The sequence below is a fragment of the Mirounga angustirostris genome, unplaced genomic scaffold (genome assembly GCF_029215605.1).
Source record: "Mirounga angustirostris isolate CCGP_5_RB_7025 unplaced genomic scaffold, mMirAng1.0.hap1 SCAF_8, whole genome shotgun sequence".
Classification (NCBI taxonomy): Eukaryota; Metazoa; Chordata; class Mammalia; order Carnivora; family Phocidae; genus Mirounga; species Mirounga angustirostris.
The window spans coordinates 16,240,976-16,259,354 of NW_026991716.1; the positions used below are offsets into that span (position 1 = coordinate 16,240,976).

General features: G+C 42.7%; 1 protein-coding gene across 1 annotated transcript in view; it reads left to right on the forward strand.

Moving 5' to 3' along the window:
• The first annotated feature begins 7,074 nt into the window (after nt 1–7,074).
• NEDD9 (neural precursor cell expressed, developmentally down-regulated 9) overlaps nt 7,075–18,379 on the forward strand; it is a 188,959-nt gene continuing 177,654 nt past the window's right edge. The window contains exon 1 of the mRNA XM_045866374.3: nt 7,075–7,217. The gene's annotated coding sequence lies outside the window, so the exon portion shown is untranslated. The remainder of the gene's footprint in view (nt 7,218–18,379) is intronic.

An 18,379-nucleotide genomic window follows, 5' to 3' on the forward strand; every position in this document is an offset into this window, starting at 1 on the left:
GTAAATGACAAATCCAACAAATATTTATGGAGGATACTTTGGGTAGTCATGAGGTCATTTAGATGAGGCATATTAGTCTTCATTAGGCCTGGTATGGTGCTCTATGACAGTCTCAAGACCTTGTTGGTAGAGCTCCAAATCTACTGAAGAAATTTAAAAAGAACACTTTAGAGACATTATGTCCCAAACAAGGCTTGCCTGTCTTCACAAATCTAGCAGTCTCACCTAAAGTCTAAAAATCCTTGGGGTGCATTCACAGTCCACCCAATGTCGACAGGGAGGGCTATTAACTGACACTAGAGTTATCAATACTGGTGAGAAGCACAGCAAATGAGACAGTGAGACTCCTTAGAAGGTACTTGTGAACCACTAAAACCTAAGAACTTGGCTTTGGTGAGTTAAAAATGTAGAACATGCCCGCAATACCAGTTCTGACTTGAGCAAGAATTTGCTAGTTCTTATCACAGCCAACCATCTTCAGGGCTTTGAATGACCCTAAACTTCATCTGGCATTTGGACAGGACAATAGGTATTTTGCATGACCTGATTAGAGAATAATGCAAGGCTGTTTCCCACTAGGTCATTTTGATCCATGGCCCAGCCAAATTCCCTGGACCTCTCTCCAGCCAAAATATACCCCCAGATAAATGAAGGATGTAGAGCAGATTTTTAGAAGCAGCAATCTCAGTACTTTTCATCATGTCTTTATTCATCAAATATTTATTGGATACTGTAACTATATTCTCAAAAGTTCATATGCATAAGAATTACATAGGAGGGTTCACTCCCCAGCAAACTGATTCAGCAATTCAAGGGTGCGGCTTTGGGGAATCTTTGTTTAACCAGCCTCATGGGTGATTCTGATGCAAGACCTCTATAGACCACTTTGTAAAATGTTTAGTCCCCAAAATGAATAAGCAACAGTTCGTGGCCATCAGGATCCTCGAAGTCCAGGGTGACAGAGAAAGGAGGAAAGATACTCTGTCCAGGGAAGTACAGTCTTAAAGGAGGCTGCCACAAGGAGAAGAGGGAAGAGAATTTTAAGCAGGGGAACAGCCTTTACAAGACCACGGTCATGAGAAGACACGAACCATTAGGGACCAGTGAGCAGTTTAGGGTGATGGGAAGGTGAAGGGCACTCTAGGTGTGGACAACCAGGAGAGAATCTAAGAGGATAGCATGGATTTTGATTCACCACTGTCATTTCAACTTTATTTCATAGGCAACAGGGAACTAGTGGGAGCTTTGAAATCTGCCTTTGAGAATATCTAGTATTGGGCAGATGTTTACTCAACTAATATTTCCTGAGGATGCAGCCTGTGCCCAACAGTGTGCTAGAGAATGGTTGTCACAGTTAAGAATTGTGATGGTCCAAGCAATGAAAGATGAAACTAAGGTGGTACCAGTGAGTGTCAACAAGATTTGAGATTTAAAAACAAAACAAGAATTTAGTGACAGGTTAAACTGAAGAAGCAAAATTTTGGAGCCTAATCCCCAATGGGATGGTATTAGGAGATGAGGTCTTTGGGAGGTAATTAGGTCATGAAGATGGAGCCCTCATAATAGGATTCGTGACCTTCTAAGAAGAGACACAGAAGAGATTGTCTCTCCCCCATGTGAGGAAACAGCAAGAAGGTGGCCATCTATAAAATAGGAGGAGGGTTCTAGCCAGAAGCAGACCATGCTGGCACCCTGATCTTGGACTTCCAGCCTCTAGAACTGTAAGAAATAACTGTTTCTTGTTTAAGCCACCCCGCCCCCATAGTATTTTGTGAAAGCAGGCAGCACTGACTAAGACAGAGACTAAGTGTTTGATGATGACAGTACGGGAGAGTGCAGGGGGCAAAGGTGGGCCCCACCCAAATGGGAGTCGATGAGCCCATCCAGAGGGAGCAGGAGAGTGAAAATGTATGCAGTCCAATGGTGAGACATGGGGGGCAGTCAGTGAAGGAGGTGCAGTAGCCATGAAGGAGTTGAACCAGGGCTGAGTGGGGTCCCTCAAAGAAAGAATAAAATGGTCTGAGCGGGAAGAGGTGATTAGTTGTTTTAAATGTTGACAGAGGGAAAGACTTTGTATTGGCTTCATCACCCAGGATCCCTAGGTGACACAGGGACAACCTCCATGGAGGGCTGGGGGCGGGGGGTCCAGGTGTTGGAATGGAAGGAATGCAGTAGGAAAGGAGGGAATGGAAGGTGTGAACGTGAAGGCACAAGACACAGACTCCTCTATCAGGGAAGTTGAGCCTGAAAGGAAGAAGAAAGGAGGCAAAGCAAGAGGGTAGATAAAATTGAGGGACTGAGGTTTAGGGCTTTCGTGAACATGTAGACACAAGGCTTTTGCTTATATAACAGGAAGTTGTGGTGAAAATAGAGAAGGAATAAATTGGAGTTCCCTTTTAAGTTGTATTGTATTAGTGGAAAATAACTGTCCAAAATCTAGAGGGAAAATAAAATAGTTCTGGGGTTTTAAGTACTAGGAGTCAGTAAAAAATATTTCTCAATCTTTGAAGTAGTCATCCCTCCATGTGTGGTTGTGCATGGCACCTGCCATACAGGTGAGAAGGAAGACAATGTGCAAGGAAGAGGAAAGAGAAAAGTGGCTATAAATGATCAGAAACAGCACGTGGTGGTCCCTCCCTAGGGCTGGGGTCATGGTCAGGAGCACCACACCTACCTGGGGAGAGGCATGATTTGACTTGAATTTTGGCTACGGGATCATGTAGGCAAAAAGGAAAGTCCATTATCAAATGACTACCGAACCTTTGGTATTTGATCTGGGAACTCCACTCAGAGACCAACCAGCTGGACATAAATCCACGTTTTTGTATATTTAGAAAACAAAAGAGCAAGAGTCAGACAAACGGAGGAGTCCAGTCTCTTCAACCATCCAAGGCAGCACTGTCGTTTTATTTTTTATATTCTCATGAATAAGATGTTGTTTTCAACTTGCTATTTGCATGTGAAATCAGAATAGCAGTTTAGACAGTTCCCTCAGAAACCGAGCATAACAGAATGGTTTCAGTCTCGTGTCCTGTGTGTGTGCACACGCAGGCTCAAGGGGTAGACAGCACATATACCCAACTGCAAACTGACAGTGGTTACATATATTTATGTAAATGCTTAGAAAACGACTCAGAAGAATTCATGCTGGACAGATAGCAGGGCTTCTCTGTGGGCAAAGCACGGGAGGGAATTTATAATAAGGCTGATGCTCAAAAGGCACTTCAGTTTTACCTGAAATGTTAGTTTTTTACCATATAAACTTATTACTTTTAGATTTAAAACATTAATTTAAAAAAATTATGGGGAAATCAACACTAATAAGATGTTCCCAATTATTTTGGTTGGGGGTGGGGGCAAAAATGGTTACCTTCCAGAAGAGAGCTAGGTGGACAGGATACAAGTAATGGAGAGGTGAGGGCTTGGTGTTTGCCAGATGCCTAAATGCAATGAATGCTTCCAATAAATTGGAATCTTTTTAAATTTGCCATCAGCGCTCTCTTAAGAATAATTTAGTCTTTCTTCCTTTGCCCTTCGAGATGCCCACGTTTCTTCACACAGCTGTTCTGTGAACTAGAAGGATGGTTTCATCTTTGCAAATGTCATTTACCTCCTAATAATAAACATCAAAAATGGTAGTTATGACTCTTACTATTAGTCAAGTGGCAATGCTAGAAGCTATAATTCAAAAGGTTGGAGAATGTGCAAAGAATGAGGAAACAGGAGGATGTTAGAGCCATGGTCTGCCCAGACCAGGCAGTCACTAGAAGAGCTCACATCAGTGCTTACCCTCCACGTGGCACCAGGTGAGGGCTGGGCGCAGAGTTGCTGGGGCAGGGAAAAGAATGGAAGGAAGACTTGACAGTCTGTGGGAGATGCACAAGAAGATTCCTGAGCAGCAGAAGGGCCTTAGTGGAGCTAATTGGGGGAGAATTTGCAAGGAGACAGATCAACCTTTCTTAACTTCTCCCAGTGAGGCCAGGTAGCTCTGGAGCAGGAAAGTAGACCAAGCTTCCACTCATGGCTGGAAATGCACGAACACCCAGAAGTAGAACAAGGAAATCAACATTAAGGCATTGCCGAAATAGCTGGTCATGAGGTTCTAGGACTGGGGACTGGGAACTTGGCTGATGAACTGGGAGAACAGAAGGGGGGGAAGACAAAGCTGTCCTGTAATGGGAAAAAGAGAAGGTTGTAAGTGGGAAGAGAGCAGAAGAGGAAGGTGGATAGGGTTTGCCATGCCTGCTAGCCTACAGTCTCCCTGAGGGAAGGAGCTGATTCTCATTCATTCTTTACTTATCATAGCACTTGCTCAATAAATGCTTTTAATATCTGAGTGAACCAATTCATGGGAATAGTTATGTCACCAGATTATCTTGAGGGCAGGCCCTGTGTCCTGGGGACTAATGTACCACACATGCCTGGGAAAGCTCGCAGGAGTTTGCAGGTATACAACAGCTGCTCAATGGGCAAATGAACTGGATCTTTCTGAGCTCTCATTTCTTCATCTAAAAATGAAAACCACAAGACTGACTCCTATTCCTGAGAAGGGATGAGGCACACATTATAATACCAGACAAGTTCTCTATTAAAATTTGCCAAACCAACTCTTGGGCATATTCATTTAAATTCCTCAGTGGGTAGCTGATTCCCTGTGGCTAATACTGCATTCAGTCATGGAGGGAAATGAGTCACGCAAATGGAAGCATAAATACACACACACACATACAACTTGGCCATAGATTTTTTTTAACTTTTTATCATCTCAAATGCTCCCACTTCTGCCTCCCCCGCCCCTTAGACTCCACTCCATACAACAGTTGCTTCTTGGACCAAACACCCATGACAAATTCAAAACAGTTGCCTGGGGTTTGGCTACTGCTTAACAGGTAGTTATAAACCATCCGTGGTGCTAACTGAGCCGGTGTGAAGAAGCTAATTAAAGCAGTCAAGAAGATGGTTTAAATAAAAATGAAAATGTAAGCACGGTCTTCATTGGATAGAGTGATTAGAAATTACAGTTGTTTGTTTGTTGTCAGAACTGTCTGGGCTTTGTCAAAATCCTGACACGTGGCATAACCCGCCCCTAATCAAAAAAAAGAAGAAAACAAACCAAAAAAAGAAGGGAAAAAAAATCTAAGTAGGAAAACAGACATAGAATACCTTCATCTTTCCAAGTGGGAAAAAACATTTCACTTGTTTTTCTAGAACAAGTGTGATCTGTGTTTGGACGAAGTCTGAGCTCCTCAGTTAGTTAGCCTTGACAGACACGCTCTCTCTCTCTCTCTCTCCATTCTGAAGCCCTCAGGCTTGGGGCCTGCAGGCAGTTCCAAATGAGAAAGGAAGCCATGAGGATGTAGACAAAAGAACAGTTAAGGATAATCAAGCTGACGAACCCGAGTGCTTTCTGTATCTGAAGGCCAAGCTTAGGCTTCCTGTATATTATCTAGGGTGTCACTGACTTAGGAGACAACTCGATAGCATTAACCTTTGGGTATTATGTACAACGGCAAGTTATTTTTTCTGAAATTGACACATTTAAATTTAAACTGCTTAAATATTTAATGGAGAAATGGGATCATGGGAAATGCATGGAGGGACATTTCTGAAAAAAAAATGTACTGTTTAGCCTTCTGCTCCACTTGATTTATTATGGATATGCTACGCTATAAAATAAAACTTGGGAATAGGATAATTCTACCTCTAATCTGGAATAGTTCCTGATATATAGCATGTACACAAGAGTGGTGTGTTTTTTTTTAAGGAAAAGAAAAGAGAAAGAAAAAATAGATGATATTTTTATCATGAATATTGCTAATTATACCTATGGATGTAATACACATATAAAGATTGCCATAGATGTTCTTGTTATTGATTTATTTATAAGTCCTAATTACACAAGGCATTGAGCTGAATGTTTGTTTCTTTGTTTAAATGTGGCATCTGCTTATGGGCCAAGTATGTCCTTAATATGATTCAGACAAGCTCGACATTTAAAAATAAATGACACGGATCTGAATTTCAGAGAAGTATTACAGGAAATTCAAGCAAAACAAAACAACAACAAAATAGAAGTCACAAGAATGCAGTATACAGCATGAACAGAGGGCAAGGATGAAGGGAAGTCCAAGGACAGTGCTTTCCTTGTCTTAATGATAGAGCAAGCAAGAGCATCCCAAGCCGCTGGATCACTGGGGAGTATTGATTCTTCAAAACATCTCCCTCTCTCCTCCACCCTCTCTGTCCCCCAGTCATCTCTAGGCACCAGTAAGGGACAAGAAGTGGAAAGAGAAGGCAAAAAGCAAAGAACTGAGCTCATGCTAATAAAATTGGCCACTAATGATAATAGCAAACGCTCATATACTTGTGGCAGCCATCCCTTGAGTTCTTTACATAGAACAACTCATTTAGTCCCACAATAATCCTATGACTACTCCCATTTTACAGATGAGGAAGCTGAGTCACAGAAAGATCAAAAGCATTTAAAGGGTAACCACCAGGTGGTTAGCCTCAGACCATACCACTTGGCTGCGACTCAAAAACACGGTGAGAAGACAAAGGATTTGGGACTAAGTAACTTCCAAATTCCCTTCCCAATTCCCTTGCTCGATCTCTGCTTCTATACCACACTGGAAATAGGACTTCTCCATCTGTGTACCCAATGTCTAGCAGGGTACCTCTTGCAATGCACAGAATGAAAAGATGTTTCACGTCAATTTATAGTGGAAATCTTTAGGATATTTTAAGTCCCTAAAACCACAAAATCCTAATCTAGTTGGCCTTGCAATAGCCTAATGTTTGCCTCCATGCAGCCTAGAAAGTAGTTTATGCCACTGCCCTACATTTCATTGCAATCATAATTTAAAGATCACCTCTCTTCTCAAAATAGCAAGCAGTCCGGAGTAGAGCTACAAATCGCCCCCCGTGTATCAGAGAAAAAAAAAAAGTGGCACAGAGAGGAAATGAACTGAGACAACATCACTTACAGCAACCGGAAGGAAAAACACACACATACGGACGCCACTCACATTCTACGTGTGTGGTTGCCCAGTAAGGAAATGCTTGCAGCTGCCTTTAGAAGCCAGTCTGGTGGCTGCAGCAAGAGAGAAGCATAATCATGAGGCAGGACTAAGCTGCCACCTCCCACCTGCCTGGTCAGACAGAGGGCAAGAACTCCAGGGAAGACCAATGAGCCAGCAACAGTGGTCCTGCCCTGGGTGAGTTCCCATACACTCGCTGTGGCCTGAGGGGGTGGGGAGACTCACTCAGATTGACTTCCTGAGTTGGTGTCAGACATCTGTTAGTGTTCCCCACTGTTGATACCCCTTAACTGGAACCCAGAGGGACTCAACATGCCCCAAAGGAGGAAAGGGGGACTCCAGGTTTCTTCCAAGGTGACCTGCAGGCACTGGCTTTAATGCAACCTAAAAGCTACATGATTCTAGTTTTTGAATCATCTTGGGTAGGTGCTTCCTGGTGTAGGAGCTGGATAGCTCCTCCCCTCTTGCTGCCCTCCTCAGAGAGCTTACCTGTGATAACCTTGTGCTTTGGCTCTTTTTAAATGATTTCCATACTTCCTAAATGCGGGCTATCACTTACACTTGATGTGGATTTGAGTCATTTATAATGTCATTTTCAGGTCCTCTGGGAACGACCCTTGAGGGGACAAGAAACCATGATTGAGAATTGGACTTGTTGTGTCCAGCTCTGCAGAGACCTTGTCCTTAGCATCATCTCTAAGGGGTTGGGAACAAATTGCACGGTGTTCTACTTGGTCACACTGGGCCACCCCAACAGCTTCATCCTTCCTTTTCTCAATATTTACTAAGTCACATAACTAGTTCATTCATTTGATTGCCTTTCTTCCACAAAGGGTTTTTATCTTGCTGAAATTATTTCAAAATGAAGAACATATACAACTTGAAAGGGGGAAGCCATTCTAAAAGGGTTATGCGTTGTTCAAAGTTGTGTGGACATTGGTGAGCAGTTTTTTTCCCCCTGTGCCAGTGATGAGAGCTGAGAGTGGGTGCTCTGGTCTCTTAACCCTTCCTTGAGGAGCACCCCCCTCCCCCCAGAAGCTGGTTCTCACCCAGAAGTGGGTGTGAAGAGCAGTTGCCCGTGACAGAACTCTGGGAACCAACCAAGTGGTTTTCCTCCTTGTTTCTGTTTCCTTCCAAGTTTGGGAGGAAATTCCTCCCCATTTTCAAGGACATTCCTGTTTTAAGAATGGGTCAAAGGGGAGAGGGAAGGATGTGAAATCAGCTTTAAGGTGGCACTTCATTTCTCATTAATTAGCTAATTCATGTATTTAACACCTATCTAGTGAGTATTCACTGTGTGGCAGCTGTGTTTAAGTCAAAACTTACATAGGATGAAGCAAAATTGATGTTGTCCTATTTCCAAAAAGCTTACAGTCCAGGAGAGAAGCAGACGTTAATTACTAATTACACAAATGTGATAAGGATCAGAACATATTGTAGGGGAAGCTGATCTCATCTGGGAGGCAGGGAGGTTTCTAGAAGGAAGGGGAGACTAGAACTGAAAAAGGCGTAGGAGTTCACAAGGGCTATGCTCCAGGGAAAGGGAACAGTGGAGACCATTTCCTGAGGTAGGAGATCACAGAATTATCTGGCAAAATCAAGGTCAGTGCAACAAGAGGGAAGTGGGAAGTGGCTCAAAATGAGCCCAAAGTTTCAGTATAAAAGATGCTGCTGATTCTAAAAGCCCCGCAGAATGTAGAGATGCTGGGGTCCGATTTGCATTTCTCAGAAGTCCCTTTCCATAGGTGTGAAGAATGGATGGGAGGGGGCCACACCTAGAGACAGGGAGACCAATGAGAAGGTGGATGAAGTCAGCCAAGCGAGCATATCTGTGTGAGTACAGCCAAGAGTGGTGGCAGTGGAGAAGGGATTACACAAATTTAAAAGTCATCTAGAAAGGAATATCAACAGCACTTTGTGGTGGACAGAAAAGGAGAGGGGGAGGGGGGATTGTCAAAGATGACCCCCAGTTTCCTGGTTTGCACATCCAAATGGATGTTGATGCTACTTGTCGATCACAGAAACTGGTGAAGCTGGTGGGGACCAGGCCCAGGTTAGTTCAGTTCTAGAATGGATCCAAAGGCAGATGTCAGCCAGGCAGTCAACACTGACCAATATCTAGAGCTCCAAGCAGAGGTCTGGGGATCCTTGGCGTAGAGTTGGTAATTGCAGCCTCGGGTTCTGGTAATATACACCTGAGGGAAAGTATCGAATGAGAAAGCAGGAGGTTGGCTTAGAACTGAATCCCGAGGAAGAAGCGCCTGGGTGGCTCAGTAGGTTGAACATCCAGCTCCTGATTTCAGCTCAGGTCATGATCTCAGGGTCCTGGGATCGAGCCACATTGGGCTCCCTGCTCAGCGGGAAGCCTGCTTCTCCCTCTCCCACTCCCCCTGCTTGTGTTCCCTCTCTGGCTGTGTCTTTCTCTGTCAAATAAATAAAATCTATCTATCTATCTATCTATCTATCTATCTATCTATCTATCTATCTATCTATCTATATCCAGAATGGGTCAATCAGTAGAGACAGAATGCAGATTGGTGGCTACTAGGGGCTGGGGGAGGGGAAAATGAGGAGAGAGGGCTTAATGCGTCCGAGATTGCCTTTTGGGGTGACAAAAATGTCTTGGATCAAGGGAGAAGTGGTGACTGCACAGTACTGTGAATATATTGAATGTTGCTGAATGGTCCTCTAAAATGTCTAGGGCGCCTGGGTGGCTCAGATGGTTAAGCGTCTGCCTTCGGCTCAGGTCATGATCCCAGGGTCCTGGGATCGAGTCCCACATCGGGCTCCCTGCTCCTTGGGAGCCTGCTTCTCCCTCTGCTTCTCTCTCTCTCTGTCTCTCATGAATAAATAAATAAAATCTTAAAAAAAAAAATAAAATAAAATGTCTAATTGATGTTATGTGAATTTCACCTCAATACTGAAAAAGAAGACTAGAAAGGTGTAACCAGAGGTATAGAACACAGGCTGTGTATGACTTTGGGCAAATGAAACAGCTCCGGTGCCTCTTTTTTGTATGTAAATTAAGGGAACTAGCTCTCTTGGAATGCTCTGGTAAGGATTAAACAGGACAGGTTTTTTTAAGTTTCTAGCAGAGGGAGGGTGTAGTAAAAGCAGTCAGTTTCCTACCTAGATCCCTGCGGCCTCATCAGGACTGAACTAACTTCTTTGTCGTCTTCTTTTTTTTGTCATAGTTAGGAGGATGATTACTCCTTTAATTCGTCTTTCTTACAAGCTGCTCACCTCTTGGGGACATCCCTTTATTCCCTCCCTTTTTTTAATTCTTTATTTAAATTCAATGTAGTTAATATGTAATGTATTATTAGTTTCAGAGGTAGAAGTTAGTGATTCATCAATTGCATGTAACACCCAGTGCTCATTCCGTCACGTGCCCTTCTTAATGCCCATCACCGTGTTACCCTATCCCCCTGCCCACCTCCCCTCCAGCAACCCTCAGTTTGCTCCCTAGAGCTAAGAGTCTCTCATGGTTTGCCAGAACTGGACTAACTTCTAACAGCCTGAATCTTTATCTAAAGACCTGAGAGCTTTCTCTAAGCCAGGTAGAGCCACTGCAATTGCTTAAAGGCAAATGAAAATGCCCAGAAACTAACTCTCCAATGGGCCATAAATATCCCAGCTCCCTCAGGCCTGAATGGAATAACTCTAAGACAAGCCTTTTACCTTTGCCCCAAAGTTTCCTCGTGAGCTCAAGCTCAGTTGCGCACAGTGGTAGCTGGCTTGATAATGTGCCTTTCATGTGCCTTCTCACTACCCATCCCCCACTCTCTACTCCCCACCAGGGTGTCCTGGGATCATTTGTTAAACTACATGCACTTGAATCTGAGTCAGGGTCTGCTTTGGTGAAATTGAAGCTGAGACAATCTGCTACACAGTGCTGTGGACACTCGGGTCATGTCATCCGCTGTTCCCTATTTAATCTTAGATATCTGCATTTTGATCTCTCTCATATCCATTCAGGGTCCTCTTCATCCCCTTCTGAGATCCTGCTTACAGAAAGGACCCAGGTACTACATAGGGGGAACTCCTTTATTTTTTTTCCCTTAAGCTTCTGTTTTTAAGTATCTCTACATCCAACATGAGGCTCGAACTTCAACCCTGAGATCAAGAGTCACATGCTCCACCGACTGCCAACCAGGTGCCGCAGGGAGAGCACCTTTAGACTTAACACATCCTCTACGAAACTGTACCACATCTTACAACAAGCCCCCTCCATTTGCCTTCTGCTTGTCTGTCTCCTTGCAAGTCATTTGATCAAAATTTCCAAACGGCGGTGCACCATATGATAATTTTACATGGTACACGATATATAGATATGGCCTAAAATTATGCTGAGTCACTAGACTTTGTCATAGAAAACTTTTCCATTTTCACTCTTCTGAGCCTCTGATTTTGGCCTGATCTTAACATTCTCTAACCATTGGCCAAGTATCATTTTAAACAAAAAGAAAGTGGGCCCTTGGGCTGAGAGCCATCGGCAGGCAATGCTCGCTAGCTAAAAGTTAACAGGATGGTTTTGTTCTCCTGCATCTATTTTTCATGATTACCTTCTATTAACCTTAATGGCACTGGTAATTTATCTGCAGGAGTGGTATAAATTATCTGATGCTATAAACATCTTTAAGTTAAAAAAAAAGTGAGTCGATTTAAAGAAAAAAAATCATGTTACTGATTGTACTGGCAGCACATCCGGTGTGCAGATGCTGGAAGGTAGGACTTTGCGAGAAGACTGGCAGAGCTTCTCTAGAGCAGGAGCTCCTCAAGGTCACAGGGGCGTCTCATTCCACCCAGCACCCATCCTGGGAGTGCCGCTCGCCCAGGAACGACGGGCATGTCCTAGGCAGGGGGTGATCACACCATCCTTTGCTGCACCTTTTTTTTTTTTTTTTTTAGAGAGAGATTGAGCTTGGGTGAGAGCAGAAGAGTGGGTGCAAAGGGAAAGGGAGAGAGAGAATCTTAAGTAGACTCCACACCCAGCACAGAACCCGACAGGCGGGGCTTGCTTGATCTCAAGACCCGGAGATCAGGACCTGAACCAAAATGAAGAGTCAGTCACTTACCCGACTGAGCCAGCCAGGCGCCCCCTGATGAGTTTTAATCATTCAAATAAACAACTTCAGTGCACCCACTGTGGCTCCCAAATATCCAGCTGGTGATGGTAGACCATGTGAAACTGACACACCGCAAGGCTCCACTACATACATGGGGGTTCTGCCTCGAGTGAGCCTCCCCAGGGGTTTAGAAGTCACTTGGCAATGGCTGAAGGAGGTGTCGATGCATCCATGTTCTTCACATTCGCTTCGGATTAGAAGTGTCGGCTAATGGAGGTCTATAACTCAATGAGCTTTCTCTTTAATTTTTATAACCAGCTGTTATTCCCTGAGCCCCTCCCTTCCTTTCCCAAGGAAGATAAATGAGGATTAATAACCCAGGTAAATTTCACTTTAGAAAAATTGTAAAATATTGTGAAACATTTCATACCACAAAGAAGTACATGTTATGTAGACATACATTCTAAATAATAATAGAACTAAAACAAATACATGTTGAACCACTGCTCACTTTATCGACACTTGAAGCCTGATTCGAGCGGCTTACCAATTGTACCCGTTTCTACCCATGCCCCCCCAAAAAAGGGAACTGCTGTCTTAAATTTTGTGTTAATCACATTCCCTTCCTTCTCTGTTTAGATCGGCCTCATATGTCTATATGTATACATATATTATATGTGTATGTGCACTTTATGCATAAACGTATTTCTATAAAAATTAATTTATATATAATTTATGTGTACTGTATATGCAGTTTATTTGTGCCTGTTTGGGAACTTGAAACAAATATAATCATACCATACATATTCTTCCATGTCTGGCTCTTTGGCTCAACATTATTTCTGAGGATTATCCATGTTGATGTAAATAGACATTGATGAGTTATTTTGATGGCTGTACAGCGTTCTTTTGTGTAAACATATGACCATCTATCATTTCTATCCATTGAGAGTGCTAGGTAATTGCCAAAGATGGAGGCTCAGAGTAAAATTTCAGGAAGGCACAGTGCTCCCCAAATTTCCCCCTCTCTCGTGCACAAAGTATGACCAGCAGAGGTGTGAAGCTTTGCTGCATGTTAGAAACAGGTTTTAACTGGAGATAAGAGGTAAATGAAGTAGAGAACTGAGGGCCAGAAGGAAAAAGACATCAAAGGAGGGAAGGGGTCTTAAGTGGAAGGAAGAAAGAGATAAAAATGACTCTCAGAGATAAAACATAACTCCCACATGAGAACTGTGCTTACTGTGGGCACAATAAGGAAGGCTTTCCTTCTCAATGTCCGCTTCTCCTACCACATAAACTCTTGGCGGAAGGCTCTATTTGAATACTTACTCTACATTGCATCCTCCCCCAGGTCAGCAAACGGGCTCTGTGACTGCTAATCACTTTGCTAGATCCCGAAAAGAACCAAATTTCATACCATGCTCCCGTAGAGGCTTCCCGCTGATGTATTTTTAGAATCATCTTTCCCTTAGCATATATGGGACCAGTTAGCGACCACACAGTCATCAAATGGTACAGTGTCCGTGAACCTTTTGTAACCTTTTGGCTAGTTTCCATGACAGAAATTCCCCACCCACAGCTTCACTCGTAAAGAGTGGAAATATTTAGAGGAAGTGATACTATTAATGTCTCCGTATCACTATGGGAAGTATTTTCCCCTAAAATGACAGTAGTAAGTTGGTACCTCCCATAACACCATCACAACATGGCTTTAGCAAGTACAATGTTCTCTTGTTTGCATCACAAGAAAAAATGAAACATTGAGGAAGTAAGGCTCTCTGGCCCTCCACCAGAGTGGAGAAGTTGAGGTCAAAAGCTCTCCAGGGTTGTGTCACTGGTCTGGCTTTGGTGGCTGTGGGGTCTTGGTGGGTGAGAATGATTCTTGGTAAATAACATATATTGATTGATTCACTGAGAGAATAAATGATTAAGGCATACTGAACTAGTCAGGGTTCTTTAAAGAAACAGAACAAATAGTATGTGAGCATATATATTTGTATACAGAAAGATTTATTTTAAGAAATTGACTTATGTGTCTATGGAAGCTGGCAAGTTCAAAATTTGCAGAGCAGGCTGGCAGGTGGAAACCAGGGGAAGAGGTGCTATTGCAGCTGAGTACAAAGTCAGTCTGCTGGCAGAATTCTTGCTCAGGGGGAGAGCAGTCTTTTTCTCTTAAGACTGTCAACTGATTAGATGAGGTTCACCCACATTACAGAGGGTTATCTATTTTACTCAGAGTCAACTAATTTAAATGCTAATCTTACCTAACAAATAACTTCACAAAAACATGTAAAATAATCTTTGATCAAATATCTGGGTCTCTTGGTCTAGCCAAGTTGACACATAAAATTAACAATCACAGGTACCGTATCTCATTTAAGAAGTAAGTTAGTTATTTATTCAACATTTGTTAAGGGAACCCTATGGGCTGGCATTGTGCAAGGTGTTGAGGATTCGACAGTGAGGCTAAGTAGACAAAATCCCTGTCTCTAAGGAATTCATATGTAAGAGATGTCCAAGTAATTAAAAACACTTGTAGGTTTTATGTCCTCAAGAAGCACTGCAAATACAACACAAGTCAGTCAAATGCAATTTTCCTTGATAATGTGGTATTGGGACATAATGAGGTTGTGTCTTCATGGACTTTATGGTTGACAAGAGACCTCAGATGTAAATTATACAATGACCTTAAACACATTCAACAATTATACACAACATGCTATCCATTATACAGCTTTTGAAAGCACATGTAATTCAGTTATAAATGACAGTAAGGATTGACAATTGCAAACCATTGTATTTAAAATAAAATGATCAAGGTACATTGTGCATAGTTACTTGATTTTTTTCATAATTTCTTTATTTTTATGGCAAGATGGATAAAAGAACTACTTCATCAGGGTGTTCTGATTTGAGAACTATTGATTTGGAAAGACAGGACTGTTTGATGGTGTTTCTTTGGTTGCTTTAAGTTATTACTTTACTGGCCTCTATTTTCATTGCGGTTTTGGTGTCTTGTCTGACGCAAGGGCAGGCATTAGAGAAAAAGGCATTAGTTCATACTGTTTAGAACTGAGAATCTTTTTTTTTTTTAAGATGAGGTTATCCGTACCAGCTTGCTAAGTGTGATATGTTGCCCTGGGCATTTGAGGGTCATGTGCACAACTTATGCTCTGACAGAGCATTAGTATTTTCTTAGGATAGTCAAGTGTCACAGCTAGGGGTAATAATCCAATCAAAGTTTTTGGAAAGGGCTGGAAAGGGCACAAGAACACATACTACAGATGAGTGTACTTCAGAGAACAGAATTTTACTAAAGAAAGCATCACCTGTCATCTCTACCATGCCCCCTGCCCCCACTCTCAAGAAGCTTACATTTGAGTTAAGGAGAAAACATACATTTGCAAAACAAAAATCACATTTGCAAAGCCGCTAAATGGCCTCCTTGATGCTCCCCTAAATGGCCAAGTGCGTGCCCAACTCATGACTTGTGTGCTGGAAGGACCTTCCAAGACTTACCTGTGAGGCTCCTCCCCTCCCTCAGCTCTCAGGTCATGGGTCACCTTATCACGCTGCCCTCCCTTATCATGTTATATGAAATAGCCACATTCCCGCCTCGAACACCCACTCCATTACCTGCACTGATCACCACCCGGTGTAGTAAATACCTGTGCGTTTGCTTGATTTTCTGTTCCCTCCCCTGAAAATGCCAGCTCTGTCAGGCAAGGACTTAGTTTTGTTCAGTGCTGCAACTCTGGCACTTGGTAGGTGCAAAATAAATATCTGTTGAGTGGATAAACAAATGATGAGTGAGTGATTCGCCAAGTGAATGTTAGAGGCCAATGCCATTATTGTCCAGGAGAAGAAGAGCTCTTTACGTCAGGAAGCCTGCTCAGGAGGGCTGAGGGTCATATGGCCCATATGGAAGAACAGGAAACAGAAAAGTGTGAGGAGATTGTGCAGGGAAGACTAGGTGGTCTGAGCTGAAGTGCAAGGTGGCTGTGCCCCAGTGGACTTCTAGGGATCTGTGAGCTGCTCCCTTTGACTTGCATGCAGGTCGTGGGAGGGCAGACACAGGAGCCAGCCTTCTGGCACATTGTCCCTCGTGAGAGGCCAGAAGCCCACCCTCTTGGCCTGCACATGTTGTGGGCAGAGATGGACATTTCCTCAGGAAAGCAAATTTGGATCTGCTCCAGTATTCGAATAACAGCCTGATTGAAAAACAGAGTTCAAATCAATATAGCTGAGCAAAGAATATTTTTGGCCTGAGCATTTTTCTGAGAAAATGTGGCTGGCTGCTTGTTTCAGCCATAGGAAAATGTCAGGAATGCTTTCACATAATACCTTACCCCAAGCAGGCCTGCCATCGGCCCTCCCGGGTTCCTGCTGGGAAGATTTAGCGGCAAAATGGGTCTATGTCACAGTTAAACAAAGTGTTGGCTAGAGAAAAGAGTTTTTACGTACATGAGTTAATGCCTCCAGCAGCAATATTGGTCTCATTTTCTCTCTGCTGAATAATTTATTTCTTAGCAGAGAAGAACTACCTGACCCCACACTCTCTATTTGACTTCAACCTAGCATGTGTTTCTTTCTTCTGCAGTGATTCGAAATGCAGTTGTGCAGGATATTGAAAATGTGAACACAGTCCGAATGTCCATCAGAAGGATCCTTTTTTATAATTTGGGAATCCACACTTTGGAATACCATGCTACTGTTAAAAATAAAAGAATAAAAGTGATCTATACACAAATATATGAAAAGATATGAACTAAATCCAAAGCAACAAATACAATAGAACATAGAGTATTAAGCCTATTTTTAGTAAAATGATGATTAGTATCTATCTCCTTGTAGAAAAAAAAGTCAAAAGCAAAAGGGATCATCAGAATTCAGGAAATGGGCAGATCCAAGAGGGCTTGATAACCGGTGGAATATTTAGGAAGACAACTCTGGAGCCAATAGGCTGGGTCTTAGTCCCACTTCTACCCCATTACTACTGTGTGGTTTTGAGCATGTTACACTCTACCTTTCTGTTTCTCAGTTTCTCCTCTACAGATGGGAGGTAAGAGCAGTAATACCTCACTCAGTGGTTTTTATGACTCAGTACATGGTTTTGAATGTTCTATGAGTTAATATATGCAAAACACTTAGAGCCGTATCTGACACATTAAAAGCTCAGTACATACTAGCTATGAGGAAGAAGAGTAGGACAGAGAATAAGTTTTCATAAAAGAGAAGGGGCCTCAAGAATGAATAGGGTTTGACAAGAAAAGAATTCTGGAAGAGAAGAGCATGAAAAAAAAACCCAAAGACTTCTAGGGTGAATGAAATAATCCAATTAAATTCATCTCAGCCTCTGTAAAGAGGGTCAAAATGATATTTCATTACCTCGGTGATAAACATGAGCTCATGAAGATGAAATACAAGGATAACCTTTGTCATCATGTAGACCAATACGCTTATCAGTCACCAGTCAAAAGTATTTCTGGAGTCCCTGCCATGTGCTGGGCAACAGCGGGGAAGAGCACCAATAGGGCCCTGCCAGCCTGGGGCTTTTTTCAAGCAGGTTTGAAGTCACAAAACTATTGGGATCATTTCTTTCGTTGTATGTTATTTGTAGTCATGTAGTAGTTATAGTAGTTAGCTCAGTGTGACTCAAGCAAATAGAAAAGAAAATCACTGTATGGCCTCTTGAGAGACATAGACAACTCGATTTTCACACAGACAACTCGATTTTCTGTGCTCATGAGGAATCACAGGAATATCTCTAGTTGATAAATTAAATTATGTGCATTTTATCTGTAAGTTAAAGAGATCTTCATTATTTTTGCCTTTTAAGTTTAAAAACTTTCTCCCTCTGTTTAGATTCCTAGTTATGTTCCAACCCTAGCTCTGCTTCTCAACTTGCAAGGGACCCCATGGGCCTAGAGGAGAGGGGAGAAGCAGTTTCCAGGGGATACACTATAAAGTCTACACAGCCCCTTGGTCATTGAGCTGGGCAACGTTGGCAAACACCTTATCACCCTCACCTAGTAAATGAAATGCAAGTGAGTCACTGAAACACTGAGGCTTTTGCCTACTACCCCTGACCACACTGAAGAGGCCTTGTGAGAACCGAGACTCAGTCTTGCAAGTCTCTGAGGGTTCAAACAGGGAGGCCAAACATTTCAGAGCTCCACAGGATTTATTTGCAAGGGGTGCTGTGCGGAAGGTGCCAAAACAGCTAGTAGCTAAATTTTTAAGAAATTACAGTAATTAATTGGTCCAAAG